Below are 14,977 nucleotides of genomic sequence, written 5' to 3' on the forward strand. Positions count from 1 at the left end.
GTGGGTCTACTCTTGCCTGGTCTTTGCCCGGGCAGTGCCCTGGATTGTCCCATGGTAAGAAAACACACACTGATTGAAGTGTTCAATCTGCACCTCCTCAAAGTGCAGACTTGTGGTACATGAGTCCTTGCCCACACCAGCAAACAAAACGCCCCACACCGTGAGAAGAAAAAACAGGCTTTAAGCGCTATGTCTGATTGCACACCTCCTCCTGCCCCCTTGAAGCACACTTTGGAATCCCTGGACCTTGGATTCCCTGCCCACTTCATCAGGCAAAGTGTCCCGATTCAAATGAACTGTAATTTAAAATCCTCTGTAATGGTGAAGTCCGACTTTAAGACACAATTCTGAAGATGTAACTTTTAGAAACTTGGCATTTTTCTGTCCAAAGTTTCTGAAGCCTTCTAGAAGTTTCTAGCTGCCTAGACCTCTTAATGGCTCCACGTTAAGAATTCATATTGGGTCCTGACAGAGAACAATGGGGCCTAGGTGTAGCTGGTCAAGGGCCATCCTGCCATAATGGCTTGGGGCAGAGCTGTGCCCTGAGCGCCACACACTTGCTTGCCTCCTGTATACACAAGTCACAAGTTTAGGCTGACCACGATGAAGATCGGATATAAAGACCAGGTTAAGTCCGCAGGAAAAGTTACCTCTGAAAGTCGGCACGAAAAATCCATGCACTCTAACCTGGGGAGGAACATCTAAGGCATCAGGGACTGATTCAAAAAGACTCCAATGGGCTTCAGGCAGGTCCAATTACAGGTCCAGGCAGGTACAGTTGTAGCAGGTCAGCTGGGCAGCTGCAGGGTAGCCTCTGGAGCTTGTTGTGTCACTGTAGTTTAGCACAGGAGGTCAGCCAACTGACCCTTGGAGTCACTCAGCGAGCCTGGGGTGAAGAGAGCAGGTCTAGTCTTCTTTCACAGAGAGCAGGGCAGTCCTATGGGGAACAAGGCAAGTATCAAATAGCAGGTCAAATCTCTGAAAATAAGGCAGGCCTCAAACAGGAGGGAAGTCTGCTGAAAAACAAGGCAAGCCTCATGCAGGAGGGCAGTCCTCTGTGGAACAAGGCAGTCCTTCCTCTGTAATGTCCCCATGTCCAGGAGTGTACTGAAGAGTGGCTCAGGATCAGTGCGGCATGGAACCTAGGGATTAAGTTTGATGACAACCTATCATTCAAACAACAAGCAGTGGCAGTAGCAGGCACCTGTTTTAACATCATAAAGAGCCTGAGGAAATTTTTCGATCTGCTCCCCCTGGCAGCCAGGCGGACGGTGGTGGTTGCACTAATTACATCAAGGCTGGACTATGGTAATAGCTTGTATGCAGGAGCAAACAAAGCGGCCCTCCACAAGCTACAGATGGTCCAGCACGCTGCCGCCCGTCTGGTGCTCTGATGGCCCAGGAAGTCCTCTGCCTCAGCTGCCTTAGATGCCCTCCACTGGCTTCCCATCCACAAACGTATTTTGTTCAAGGTCCTAGTTATTACTTTTAGGGCCTTTCACCTGCAGGGTCCGACATACCTTTGGAGAAGGTTTACACGGTACCACACTGCACGAAATCTTAGGTCCACTACAGCTAACTTGCTTAGGGTCCCTAGATTTAGGCTTGCGACGAAGGGAGGCAAATCCCTGGTAGTGATTGTCTCCAAGGCATGAAACAAACTTCCCCTCTAACTTCGTCTGATCCCATCTGAACAATGTTTCAGGAAATCTCTTAAGACCTGGATATACAAGCTTCCTGACACTACATGCAAAGCATTAGTATGAATCGCAGCGCCCAGGGACAGCATAGTTGCGGATCACCTTTATTTTTCATCTTGATCCAAAGCACCAAGATGCTCCTTGGAGTGAAAGTGCGCCATAGAAATGCGGCATCACATCACATCACAGGATGTTTAATATTTATATTCAGGGCCAGCCTCTCTGTGTGTGGCTAAACATCTTGTCCTACCCTCATATCTGTTTCTGGAAAGTTCTTCCCATCCTCAGTCGAGGATCCAATATGTCTAGAGCGGGAATAGGCTGGGGTCAGGATCCTTTGTTTGCGAATGATTCACACCCTAGCGCACCAATAACTCAATGTCTTACATATCCTCAATGCCACAGAAAGATATATCTCTTGTCATAGATGCTAGAAATTTGTGAAATAATTAACGGTCCTATGCAAAGGTAGACAGAAAAACGAATTTGCACAAAAAGTGGTGCTCTCAGCTGGCAGCATTTCTTTTAAAAAAAAAGAACTCTGAAGGCAAACTTCCTAGGGATTGAAATACAAACAAGTAACTCTATCACTTCAACACTAAGTGCACAGCCTTCTCAACTTGAAATAAGATCCTAAAGGAGTGGCAAATCCTGAGTGTTAGAAATGGGGGTCTCTAGTTGGCAATGGTTTGCACCTTTGTCCTAATAGGGACCCTACTTCCTAGTCAGTGTAAGGGGGATACACTTCTAAAATAACTCATGCTCACCCACTAGGTAGCTTGGCACAAGCAGAAAGGCTTTTCTCAGAGGCAGTGTGTAACACATTTGTGCACACATACAGTAATACAGTGAAAACACCACAAAAGGACACCACTCCAGTTTAGAAAAATAAGTAATGTTTGTCTAAACCAAACAAGACCAAAATGACAAAAATCCACAGTACAGTAATAAAAATATGACTTTCAAAAGGTAGAAACCGTTCTGTTCAAAGCAAATTGCAGATGGGACACGTTCCACATAAAGTAACTTGGATGCAACAAAAGCACAAGCAGAAAAGGTTGCAGGGAAGGTGATGCTTCAGTTCCTTACAAACAGGGAAGGTGATGCGTCGGTTCCTTGCTCCGGGGGAGATGATTCATTGGTTCCTTTCTGCCGAACAGGGGAGGTGATGTGTCAGTTCCTTACCGGGGATAAGGTGATGCGTCGGTTTCTCACTGTGTGGGGAGGTGATGCGTCAGTTTCTTACTGCGACAGATCCGGGACGAAGCATTGTGTGAAGATCCGGAATGCACTGCGACGATTTCAGCTGCGTCCCCTCGTTGCGTTGGTTCTTACACAGCAGGGCTTGCATCAGAGCCGGTGTGGTGATCTCGGATGTCAGAGATGGTGCACAGGACTCATAGAATGGCAGACATTTCAGCCACGGACAGGCACTGCGTCGATTCTTCAGCTGTGGCGATGCGTCAGAAATTCTTCTTGCACCGCTGCAATGCTTCAGAACCAGGTGATGCGTCGATTTTCACAGTTCTCTAGTCTTTTGCAGTACCCAGCCACAGGTACAACCTCCAGAGGCCCAGGACACTGGCAGCTACCTCTTGACAGGTCAGAAGTCCCAGCAAAGGAGTTCAGGGGGGACTGGGGTGAAGTCTTGTGTCCCTCATAATTCAGAACAGGAGGCAAGCTCTACTTCAAGCCTTTGGAGATCTTCCTCAAGCAGGGGACACAGCACACAGCAAAGTCCTTGTCCTTTCCTTGGCATAAACAGCCACTGCAGGCCAACCCCAGCAAGCACACAGCAAAGGGGCAGTACTTCACCTCAGTTTCTCCAGCTCTTTTCCTCTTGAATCCCATAAGTAATCTTTGAAGTATTTTCTATCCCTGAGACTGACAACAAAAGGCAGGTTCTACTTTCAAGCCCTTGGAGAAAACTCTAATAGCTGGATGATGAAAGCACAGGCTAGTCCTTTCCCTGTCCAAGAGAGAAGCAACCACTGCAGGCAACCCCAACAGCACACAGCACAGGGGCAGAACTCCTCCTCCAGCTTTCCTGGTTTGTCTTCCTTGCAGATTCCTTAGTTCAGCAGTAATCTAAATGTCAGGGGTCTGGGCCCCACTTCTATACCACAAATTCCTTTCTGGTGGCAGAAAAGCTCTTTGCCCAGCCAAAACCAGTTCTGTCCTCTCTGATGCAGCTGGCTGGCAGGAGGTGGAGACAGCATTGTCCCAGTCAGACCAGGCCCATTCAGGTGTGAAAGCAATCTCCTCCCCTACTATAAATACAGCCCAGGTCTACTGAACCCAACCATGACTCATCCAGGAAAGGCAAGACACACAATACCACCCCCCCCCCCCTTGGCCATCTGAGAGAATGCACATCCCCAGCCCCTGTCATTCAAACGCCAGACAGTCAAGCCACAAACCAGCAGAGGCACACAAGATGGCTAAGCAAGAAAATACCCACTTTCTAAAAGGGGTATTTTCAAACACACAATATAAAAATCATCTTTACTAAAAGATGCATTTGTATATTCTGAGTTCAGGCATACTAAACTCCATCTCTCTATCTTGTCTCAATGAGAAGTTATATTTATAAGATGTTATAGATAAACTACCATTCGATCCTATGCAACAGATAGCCTTTCAATAGTGAAAAACAAAATTGACAGTATTTCACTATCTGGACTTGCCACACACATCAGGGCATGTCCTATCTTTCACAAACACTGCAGCCTGCCCACAGGGGTGGCTCACATGTACGAAAAGGGAAGTCTGGGGCCTGGCAAGTGGGTGCACTTGTCAGGTTGACATGGCAGTACTGAACTGCACACTGACATGGCAATGTCAAATCTGAGAACATTTTGCAAGGCTGCTTGTGTGGGTGGCACAATCAGTGCTGCAAGCCCACTAGCAGCATTTGATTTACAGGCCCTGTGTACTAGGGACTTACCAGGCAATCAAATATGCTGAGAACATTTTGCAAGGCTGCTTGTGTGGGTGGCACAATCAGTGCTGCAAGCCCACTAGCAGCATTTGATTTACAGGCCCTGTGTACTAGGGACTTACCAGTCAATCAAATATGCCAATCATGGAAACACCAATCCATAATACAATTTACATTTAGAGCATATGCACGTTAGCACTTACTCATTTTGGTATTCACAGAAGGCATTTACTCATCAATGAGTAAGGGTCTTCTGTGAATACCAAAAGGAATAAGTGCCTTCTGTGAATACTAAAATGGTAGTAAGTTTCGGATTTTGTTTTAAGTTAGTACTCTGAATCGGTCCCATTGTTTTTCCATGGGACAAGTGTCGCTTTCAGAGAGGAAGGCGCAACTCTGCCCAGACCAAAAAAAATGTGTAAGCTACTTTCATTTCATTCAGCAACAATATAAGTTTGTTAGTACACTCTCCATCCTAATCAGTTTATGATTTGTTGATTTGTGTCAAGATCTTGAGAGCTCTGTAGATTGCAGTTAGTACACTAAAGTTCACATAAGTCTCGCTCTACGCTGGATTACTGTTCCTGATGACACAATTGGTTCAAAGTTGGTCCTCACCCTGCTAGACTAGTATCTGTCGATATTGCTACTCGAGAATGAGGAGTCAGGTCCATTCCCCGAAAAGATTAATTGGGAACAGCCACTGTTCTAACTGTCGACACAAATTACGAGTCACACTAATATGTCTTTACTCAGTGAAACTGGATTGCAATGTAGGTTGGGGAGAATCAGGGGTTTCATGTGAAACCTCGTCCAGGGGACTAATAAAAAGTGAGGTTTCAATGCCTCTTTGCACTTGAAGCCATAAATGTTCAGGAGCTGGCTGCATCTTTATATACGTTTTGAGATGTTTCTGTAGTTTGAGTATCGAAAGATCAGGAAGGCAAACCTTTCCAAGTGATGTATCGAAAAATCCTTACATTGTTATGGATTTTCAGAAGGTTAAAGATGAGGTTTTCCTAGAGTTATCAACCAACCATGACGTTAAGTATTTTGCAAACTATTGGAGAGGGATATTCCGTCTTTTCAGAAGTTAGGGTATGAATAATCCCATCATCTAAGTACATGTGTTTCTGTGTGACTTCTTAAAGTAAAATTGCCAAAAGTGGAAAAAGCACTTTTGCAAAGGCCTTTGGTTATGATTTTAGGCCAAATGGCAGGATCATGAAACTAATAATGGTTGTCTGTATCAGCAAGCCTGGGGAATGTTTGATAGCACTTTCTGATCAGTATGTCAAAATATGCGTCCTGCAGGTCTACCTAAGTTTGTAAAATCTCCTGGTGGTATCATTGCATTTACTTTGACAATATTCTTCTGAAAGTTTGTTCATAAGAACTAAAATTGAAAAATATCCTTTCGCGCCTTCAAATGGAAAGGACATATTATTCTTTCTTTTAATAGCTTCTGGACACTACCAGTAGAGAAGATTTCTTTAGAAGATATTCTGGAAGAGACGCACTGCAAACATTTTGAGGAGGAAGTTTTAGTTAAAGTTCAAGGAGTAACCATTTTTCCTACAATCAAAAGGCATCTGCCTGAAATATTTTCTTCCCAAATATTACAGAAGTGTTCCATTCACTAGATAAGTACTGCACAGCTCAGTGCTGCTTCCAGAGGTACTGTGACCAGTTGTTTAAGATTAACAGCTGACAGGCTAAATACCATGTGAGAGGGACCCACAGCACGAAAATAATCAGATCTGTATGGCATTTTGGTGTATAACTTTCCTTGGAATTCTGCCTATGCTGACTTTTGGGGAAAGTTGGTGAAATGGCTTTTCTCAAGAGGCTCTAATGTTGATTGCTTTATTCTTAACATGGAAGATCTTGGTTTCTGTTGACTATGGATTTAACCCATGAGTGAAATGATTCATTAAAAAAAACGCAAACATTGGGACACTACGCTAAAAATGTTGTTAATAGCATGGAAGAGATGTCATTCTTTGCTTAAACCACTTTTGGTGCTGTGTTTTCGGAAGTTTACAGTCAAAATATTAGTTCATGATACTAAGTTTTGTGTGAGAGTTGACATTTAGGCATAAAGTCACTCAGTGTTGCCACTTGTGTGTGATTGATGGAGGAATCACCCACTGTTGGTATGGTGGTTTGTTGACGTTTTGATGTTAAATCACTCAGGGTTACCACCTTGGCAGGGTTGTGTGGGTTGGTGAATCCCTCACTGTTGGTGGTATGTGTGAGAAGGTTTTTATGTGCTAAGCCTCTCCGTTTCGCACAATGTTTTGTGGGTATGGGTTGATTTGAGTAAGTCACCCTGTTGATGTAGTGTGTGAGTTAACTTTTGGTGTTATGTCACTCTGGGTTACCACCATGTTGTTGTTGTGGGATACGTGGATCCGTCACTGTTGATGGTGTGTGTGTGAAGAGGCTATTAGGTGCTAAGTCTTTCTGGTCACCCACTATTTTGGTGGGTGTGGGTGGATTTTGGCAAATCACCCTTTTGGCGTTGTTGGGTTAGAGTTGACTCGTTAGGAGTCACTCATGACGGCCACCTTTTTGTGGTTGGTGGTTGACTTTTGGTATCACCCACCTGTGTTTGTGGGATGGTCCCCCAAATGGTTTTGCTGTGCGGTGATCTCTTCTGCACTATTGAGGTTTGGGTCTCTGTGTGCTCATTTGAGCCTGGCCAGCTGGTATGTTTGTGGTATAAGGGGTTTGGTTGGTTACGCTTTGTGTGGTAGAATGCAGGTTTGTTTTGTTGTGTGTGGACAGGGAGATGTGTGTTTGTTTTGTATGTATTCTGCCCAGATTGTTGTTTTCTTTAATGTGAGTACATGGGTTGGCATTGTAATTACATATTACACTAATCTTCAAGTCAATTGCTACATTCCTCTGTGCTTTCTTCGCATTTTGATGTTTACATGCATGCCCATTGTACTGTGCTTTCTTTGTTTTTGATCTTAATTTGTATGGTCTTAGGTCACCTTCAGGTGTTTGCAATGGGTCCTCATGTTATTTCCATGCATGCAGGTATATTTTACCAATGTATACGTTTACTTGGACCATTGCATTGTGTTCTTGTTCACCATAAAGAAGGGAGATGTGTTTTACTTGCTGCTCAGCCAGTGTGAGTGTGGTGTGGAATATTGGAGCGTAATGATGTTGTGGAATGTTGAATGAGTGAGGTTGGGGGTTGGTGTATGGGCTGAGCAGCAGGAAGACTGCTCCTGGTGGGGCTCTCTGTACTTCTACTCCTGAACTTACCACCATAAAAAATACTACCTAAAGATACTCTGGAGTTTGATCATTGTTTTTGTTTACAACTATTATATTAAAAAATAACATTTTCAAATTTAGAGGATGACATTGGAAGCTGAAGAGCAACATTAAGCAATCTTGCTTGATAGTATGTTTCAAAATTCGGGAGGCCTAAACCCCCCTGAGATATATATTTAATTGTAATATTGAAGTTGTTGTTCTTGGCTGTTTATTTGCCCAAACAAAATAAGATTTGAGTATCTTGAGAGGGAGGTTAATTAACAAATATAAAAATAATGGTAAAATAGACATTTTAGTCATTGATACTCGACCAACTAGTGTGAGAGGAAGCAGAGAAGAGTTATCCAGGTACCTCTATGCTTTTTTCAGTGTGTTTCCATATTAAGCATAAAAAATTGATCATAATTATTTGTTACGGATATACCCAGATATCTAATAAGTTTGGATGATATCCATTGCAGGTGGAGGGGGAAACACTCTGCCTTAGTGTTGGACAACAAATTCTTAGACTTGGCTTGATTTAGCCTGTAACCCCCATCCATGTAAAAACCTGAATTTCATCGAATGCATTATGGATCTTTAATGGATCTGCTGATAAATAAAGGAAAATATCATCAGAAATAATTAAACCTTGGGCTCGTATTCAGGGGAGATTATACCCCTGGATTGTTATGAAGTTTTATTGCCAGAGGTTCTATAAATAACAAAAATAGATGAGGGGAGAGCAGGCATCCCTGCAAAGTCCCGCATCTGATCCTTACAAGTCCTACCTCTTCTTTTTTAATCACAATTGTTGCCTCTGATCTTCAATAGAGCTCTTGTAGCATTTTAACCAGCTGTACAGGAAAGTGAAAACATTTTAATGTAAAAAACAGAGCCTAACAGTCAATAAGGCTGATGCTTTTTCTGCATCGACACCCTGACCTTGCTGACTGACAGGAAATCGATTACTTGTGATAACAGGTATTTGAGGACCTCAATCTATGTAATAGAAAACCTGCTTGATATGGATGGACCATCAGTTGTGCCCATAATTCATACATATTTTATAGTCTACGTATAATAGACTAATGGGACGATATACATTCGGGTCAATGGGTCCTTGTCTTCTTTAAAAAGCATACCTCAACGGCTTCCTTGACATTTTTCGATATGACCTCCCCATCTTTTATAAAAATTAAATTGTCACAAAGGGTAGAAGCAGTGCACTAAGGTCTTTTTGACTTCTACAGGTAGCCCATCATTTCCTGCAGCTTTCACAATGGCTATAGTTTTAGTGTGTTACTAACTTTCTCCTGTGAGATAGGCTTAATAAGGGAATCCCTCTGCCTATTTGAAATGCAAGGTAATTGCAAAGATTCGAAATATTGTACAACTAATTCAAAGTCAATATCCTGCGCTTGCTCATAGATACTTTTGAAATGGCGAAGGAATACTTGAGTGATCTTACCCTTGTAATCTTCTACTATACACGTTTCTGGATCCCTAATCCGATCAACAAAATTTTTACTACTTTACACTTTAGTAGTCCAAGCCAAATATCGTCCTTCCTATATGTTGGCTTTCCTCTGGGAGGTTTTGTTTAAAAGCCTTACTGCCCTTATCTCCTCCAATTAAATATTCAGTTGTTCCTTGGCTATGGTAGTTTTCTGGCATTCCGAGCTGACCTTATGTAGCTTATCCCTCAATGTTTCCACAACTGTCTGCAATGCCAGAATTACTTGTGCTCGTTGTTTGCTAACCACAGCCTTATATGCTATTACCTGACCACTAAAAGCTGCTGTAAAAGCCTCCCCAACGAAGATTATCGAAGTTGAGTTCTCATTAATTAAAAAAACTTTTTTTTGAAAAGCTGCATTTCTTTGATCCTGTCTGTATCTTCAAGAACATATTTATCAAAGAGCCAGCTGACTGTTTTTAACCCTGAATCCATCTGATTTGACTATCGTGGAAACTGCTGAGTGATCAGAGAATGAGTTTCTGATAATCTCTGACTCCTCTCTTGCCAAACATTTGTCTATTAGAAAAAACATCTATTCGAGAAGCTGTCTTAAACCTAGAAGAATAACAAGTGTATTGTAAATGGCATGAATGGCCTTGAGGCCATGGGTCCTAGTGGGCCATTTCATGTTTCAATCTATTTATCAGCTTAGCTGTTTTAGGCTTTAATAGCTTCTTGGGTTTATTTGAGGTAATGAGCCTAATATCTTGAATAAAGTTAAAACCCATTCCAAATATTATTGTTCTCGCTGAAGAAATAAATGTATTGTAAATTTGTTGTAGAGCCTCAGTATCATCGAGTATGGGACATTAATAATTTAAGAGATTTACCAATGTCTCCTCCAGCTTGAATTTTAACTATATCCATCGGCCATGGGGATCTCGGCTAACTTGTTGTACTTCTCAACTGGGAAGAGAAGTGGCACAGCGGCCGGGGCGACTGACTCCAGAACCTGGGGGCTCACGGTTTCATCGCCGGCACCAGATCATCCCAGCACCATGGGACTCTGGGCAATAGCTGGCTTAATCTTCCCGATGGTCACCAGCGCCTTGACTCCCTCAGGTAATTGTTTGCGCTTTACAAAAACTGGACAACTGTGTATATTACCAAATATTGTAGCGTCCCCATGAACAGCCATATTCGCAGATGCGACATAAGCTTGAGTATATCTTTTTGGGAAGGATATTTTAGTGTTTGACTTAAAATGTGTTTCCTGGATAAACAGAATCTGAGGGGAAAAGGATGGCAGCCAATTTAACATAGGGCCTGCTTTTCTATAATTCAGTAATCCGTTCAAATTGCACAAGATTAGTTTAGTACTATACATTTCTAATAGCATTGAACTTAAATCTTGACTTGTCTCTAAATTTTTTCTTAACACCAAAATACCAAAAAACTAAGCAGCTGGAATAAAGAACTAAAAGAAAAGAAAGAACCAACAAAGTCTGTTTTTCACCTACTTGTTTTTCTCTGCATCCCCATCCCATTATGATCCCACTCCACCCTCCCCTCCCACACAGCGGGAACCCCCTTCCATTCCTCCTCATGGGGAGCCTGCTTCTAAGGATGCCATGGAATCGCATCCAATGCCCACCTGAACCAGTTCCTCCCGGCCCCCAACCACAATTGCTCGACAATTACATACTCAGCCATATCTTTAGAAGATTGCACTACTGAAGCCTGGGCACCCATATGCCAGCTCTTGAAAGGCCTTCCTGCACCTTGCTGAGGTCAGCAATAAATCAGAGAAAACCTTCAGAATCACATTTTGAAAGACAGTAAAAGATTTCTGCTGAATAGCTCTCGAGAATATTTGCTCTTTGATCCAAAAGTCCGAAAACTTGGTGGAAAGGTACTCTATGTGCCCGAATAATCTTCAAATCCTCTGGAAGTGAATGTAGAATGTTTTATAATGAGCATATTGATAAGTTGTGTAACAGACTGTGACTTGCTTCCTTCAGCATCTTGGAACAGCATTTTGGGTCTCTTTGCATTAAGGCCAACAGAAACTACAGAAAAAGTGGGCAGGATTGGTGCCGTGAACTTTTACCCTATTGGTTAAAGAGTGCCCTGGAGTCACCCTCACCCATTAATTAATGCCAGGCACAAACTTAGCACCACTAGGCAACCAATTTCAGAACACTTTCTGGACCTGCAGACGATCAGAAAGGGACTGACCTGCTCTTTGTGACCTGAGCAGAGCCCCGAAGGACTGGAACTGCCTCTTCTTTTAGCCAGGACAAAGATTTTAACTACAACTGTTACTTGGCTCACCTCCTGTGTGGCTTTAGGGAGAAAATAAGGAGCAAGAGGCCTTTTCCTGGAGATACCCAGCTGACTAGTGGCATTTGGACCTGGACTGGAAGCTGATGTTGGCCTCTGCCAGATACCCTGAGACTTTGTAAGTGCCGTCCACTGAAATCCTGGGGACCTTAGAAGTGTACTCTTGTGGCTGGTTAGAGCTTACAAAACCAAGTCAGAAGGCAACATCTTTGAGCAGGATGAACCAGGTTCGTGTATCCGACCCATGCTCCATTGTGGTCAGCCTGAAATTGTGCATAGGTCTTGGCCTACCATGACCTTACACTTACATTGGCGCTTAGGCTTTTTGTTGCTATTTCTACTTAAAATTTTAAAGATTCATATTTCTGGTCTGTCTAATTGTAATTTGGTCATTCTGGTGTCATTTTCTTTAATACATTTTACTCGAGTGTTCCAATCTTGTCTTAATGTGGCATTTGGACTTTATTGCTGTTTCAGCACTGTAAAATACTTTACACTGTGCCTTGTGTTAAGTATGTCTGTTCTGTGCCACAGCTATCAGGGGGTTGAGACTGGGTTAATTTAGTGAATTGAAGGGTTCACCCTGACATGGGTTGTGATTATTTCTCAAAGTAGGCAGTCACCCACCAGTCACATTCCTCTTTGCCTTCTTCTTCCTCTAACAATTTGGCCTCTACTCACAGCGGTCTCCACGAGAGTGTACTTCTGGGAAGACTTGCTCCAAGGACAAACTAGAGGAAGAAAATGAAAATGAAATAACAAAGTTTCTGTCTTCTGCAGTTATTTTTTACTAACTTTTCTAAGTGAAGACCAACAGGTTTTGGTCTTTAAAAGGTAACCTCAGTAAGGGAGTTTTCTTATTCACATCTCCTTTCCAGCTCTTAACATAAATTGCTCCTGTCTGCCACTGAAGTGACAATGTCAAAAGAAAAAGCTTCAATTTAGAATATAGACTTTTTTGAGGAGCCTTACAGTCCTACTGAATAATGTTCTATATATCTTGATGTAGTTAAAAATGTTGAGATTCTGAAGGCATATTTATTTTGTTAATAGATTCCGCTAGATCTCCAAAACCTATATTAGCACAGAGGGTGTTTATTATTCCTTCAAGTACCTCCTACCTAATGCAATGTCCTATAGATTCTGTTTCAGGATCATCATTGGATTCCTGAAATGTACACAGAGCTTCAGCTACTGAATATATTTGTGTCCAAGAGAGGATAATCCTCACAAGTTGCAGAGAAGGAAAATACTTTTTCAAAGCAGAAGATATATCTTCATCTAGCATAGATTTGAACAAGGCTTCATTGGTTTTAGGAGATGTATGCCCATGCTGATACTGGTGTCTCTTATTGTGTTTGTGACGGTTGGAGAATTGTGCTGTGCTTTCTTTTTGATGAGCGCTTTTCAGCAGAAAGCGAGCAGTTTGAGTCCAATTTGTTCTGCACAAAGTACAAATGTTATAGATTTACCAGGAAGTAGCCAATATTATGCATTTAAACATGCTAGCCTTTGCATAGAACTGCATGGAAAGTAGAACTTATGTCATCAAAGGGCTGTTGTAGGTCAGACAGTCTGTCATGAATTCACAAGTATGCTAAATATGCCTTTACTTTGCAGAAGGGCTTCTTTTCAACAAACTTTTTACATATTTTAAATGCCTATATTTAATATTAGTGAAAAGTAAAAAGTCCACATTTGTAAAGCGCACAATCACCCGTAAGGGTCTCTAGGCGCTGGGGGCCGTCGGGAAGATTAAGCAAGCTATTGCCCAGAGTCACATAGTGCTGGGCTAACCTGCCGCCGGAGCCGGGGATCGAACCATGGTCCCCAGATTCCGGAGTCAGTCGCCCTGGCCGCGGCGCCACACAGTGATGTTTTTGAAGAGAGATTTGCACAGCAGATTCCTACTGAACCGTCAATACATCTAGCCTTTCCTTTCACACTACTGGAACCATTGCAACAGTACAGGAAATAGAACAGGACCTCTGTTCCTCATGGGTGCTCTTATAACTCAGACAGAGTAATATTTAAAAAAAAGAAGGGGAAGTGCTACAATTGGGAGCTGCTTCTTAAGAGACCTGTTGTGATGGATTGAGCTCCTCACGAGGCAGTAGGACTAAGGGGTAACATCACCATATTAGTGAGCATTAAGGTGAACAGTGGAATAAGTAATACTGGACACTTAAAATTTCTGGTTAACCAAAGGTGGGGACATAATGTTTAAGCCTTGAATCTGGATCATAAAAGCATATGGAGTCAACCTTTCTGGACTTCTTTTTTTAAGAGTAGCTTCGAAACATGTTGACTTTATAGGAGTATCCGCACATTATAGGCAGAACACCTCCGCATCACTTTTTTAACAGGTCCAGCCTCGACGACCTATTAAAGTTTTTTAAGTCAATGAGGCCAGGTCATTTTTAATCACGCCACCCCGACCTCTCCTCCCACTATCCAATCACCACACATAGTGTTCTTCAACAGTGCTTCCGCGTAGTCGTTGGTGGTAGCACTCCCCGTCCCACAGCGGGCGGGAACATGGTATGATGAAGCATGACACCAAGGCCCCTTTTGGTGTGTGAGGGGTAATCAAGCAAACACTGTGTGCCTCCTCATCTGGATGAGCAACACATTTCCTAGAAACATTTCCCTTGAACACTGTCCAATCTATATGGTGAATCTTTTTGATTTATTTGCCAAAACACTAGTGTCAGGATCCTTTGCGTGTGCTGGAGGTATGCCCTTTGAAATGTAGGTGGGGTAGGGAACATCTGTGCCCCCAATCAACCCGGCAGGATAGCCCATTTTGCCAACATATAGTCTCTTATCAGACAGTCTACTGTCTGGGCCCCACACGCATTCTTAATGGGGGAAATATTAACAGGTCCAGACAGCTGGTATCTTCCAGAAGGCCTTGGCAAATGTTGGGCCGCGAAATGCCAACTTTCTAAAAGTGATGCTTTCAAAATTGTAATTTAAAATACAGCTTTATCATTAAAGCAGATTTTAAACTGCTATTCATTTGAGTCCAAACATGACATTTCTACCCGTTCTCACTCCGCTGTTAGCACTTATATGTAATAAGATAGCACAATGTTTTCGTATGGGAGAGATAGGCCTTACAGTGGTGAAAAACAAATATAGGAGTTTTTTACTACTAGGACATGTACAACTTAAAAATACATGTTCCACTTTTTGAATATAATGCAACCTACCCTGTGAGCTGTTGAAGGCCTAGCTTAGGGGTGACTTATA

This window comes from Lissotriton helveticus, chromosome 7 (assembly GCF_964261635.1).
Source record: "Lissotriton helveticus chromosome 7, aLisHel1.1, whole genome shotgun sequence".
Taxonomy (NCBI): domain Eukaryota; kingdom Metazoa; phylum Chordata; class Amphibia; order Caudata; family Salamandridae; genus Lissotriton; species Lissotriton helveticus.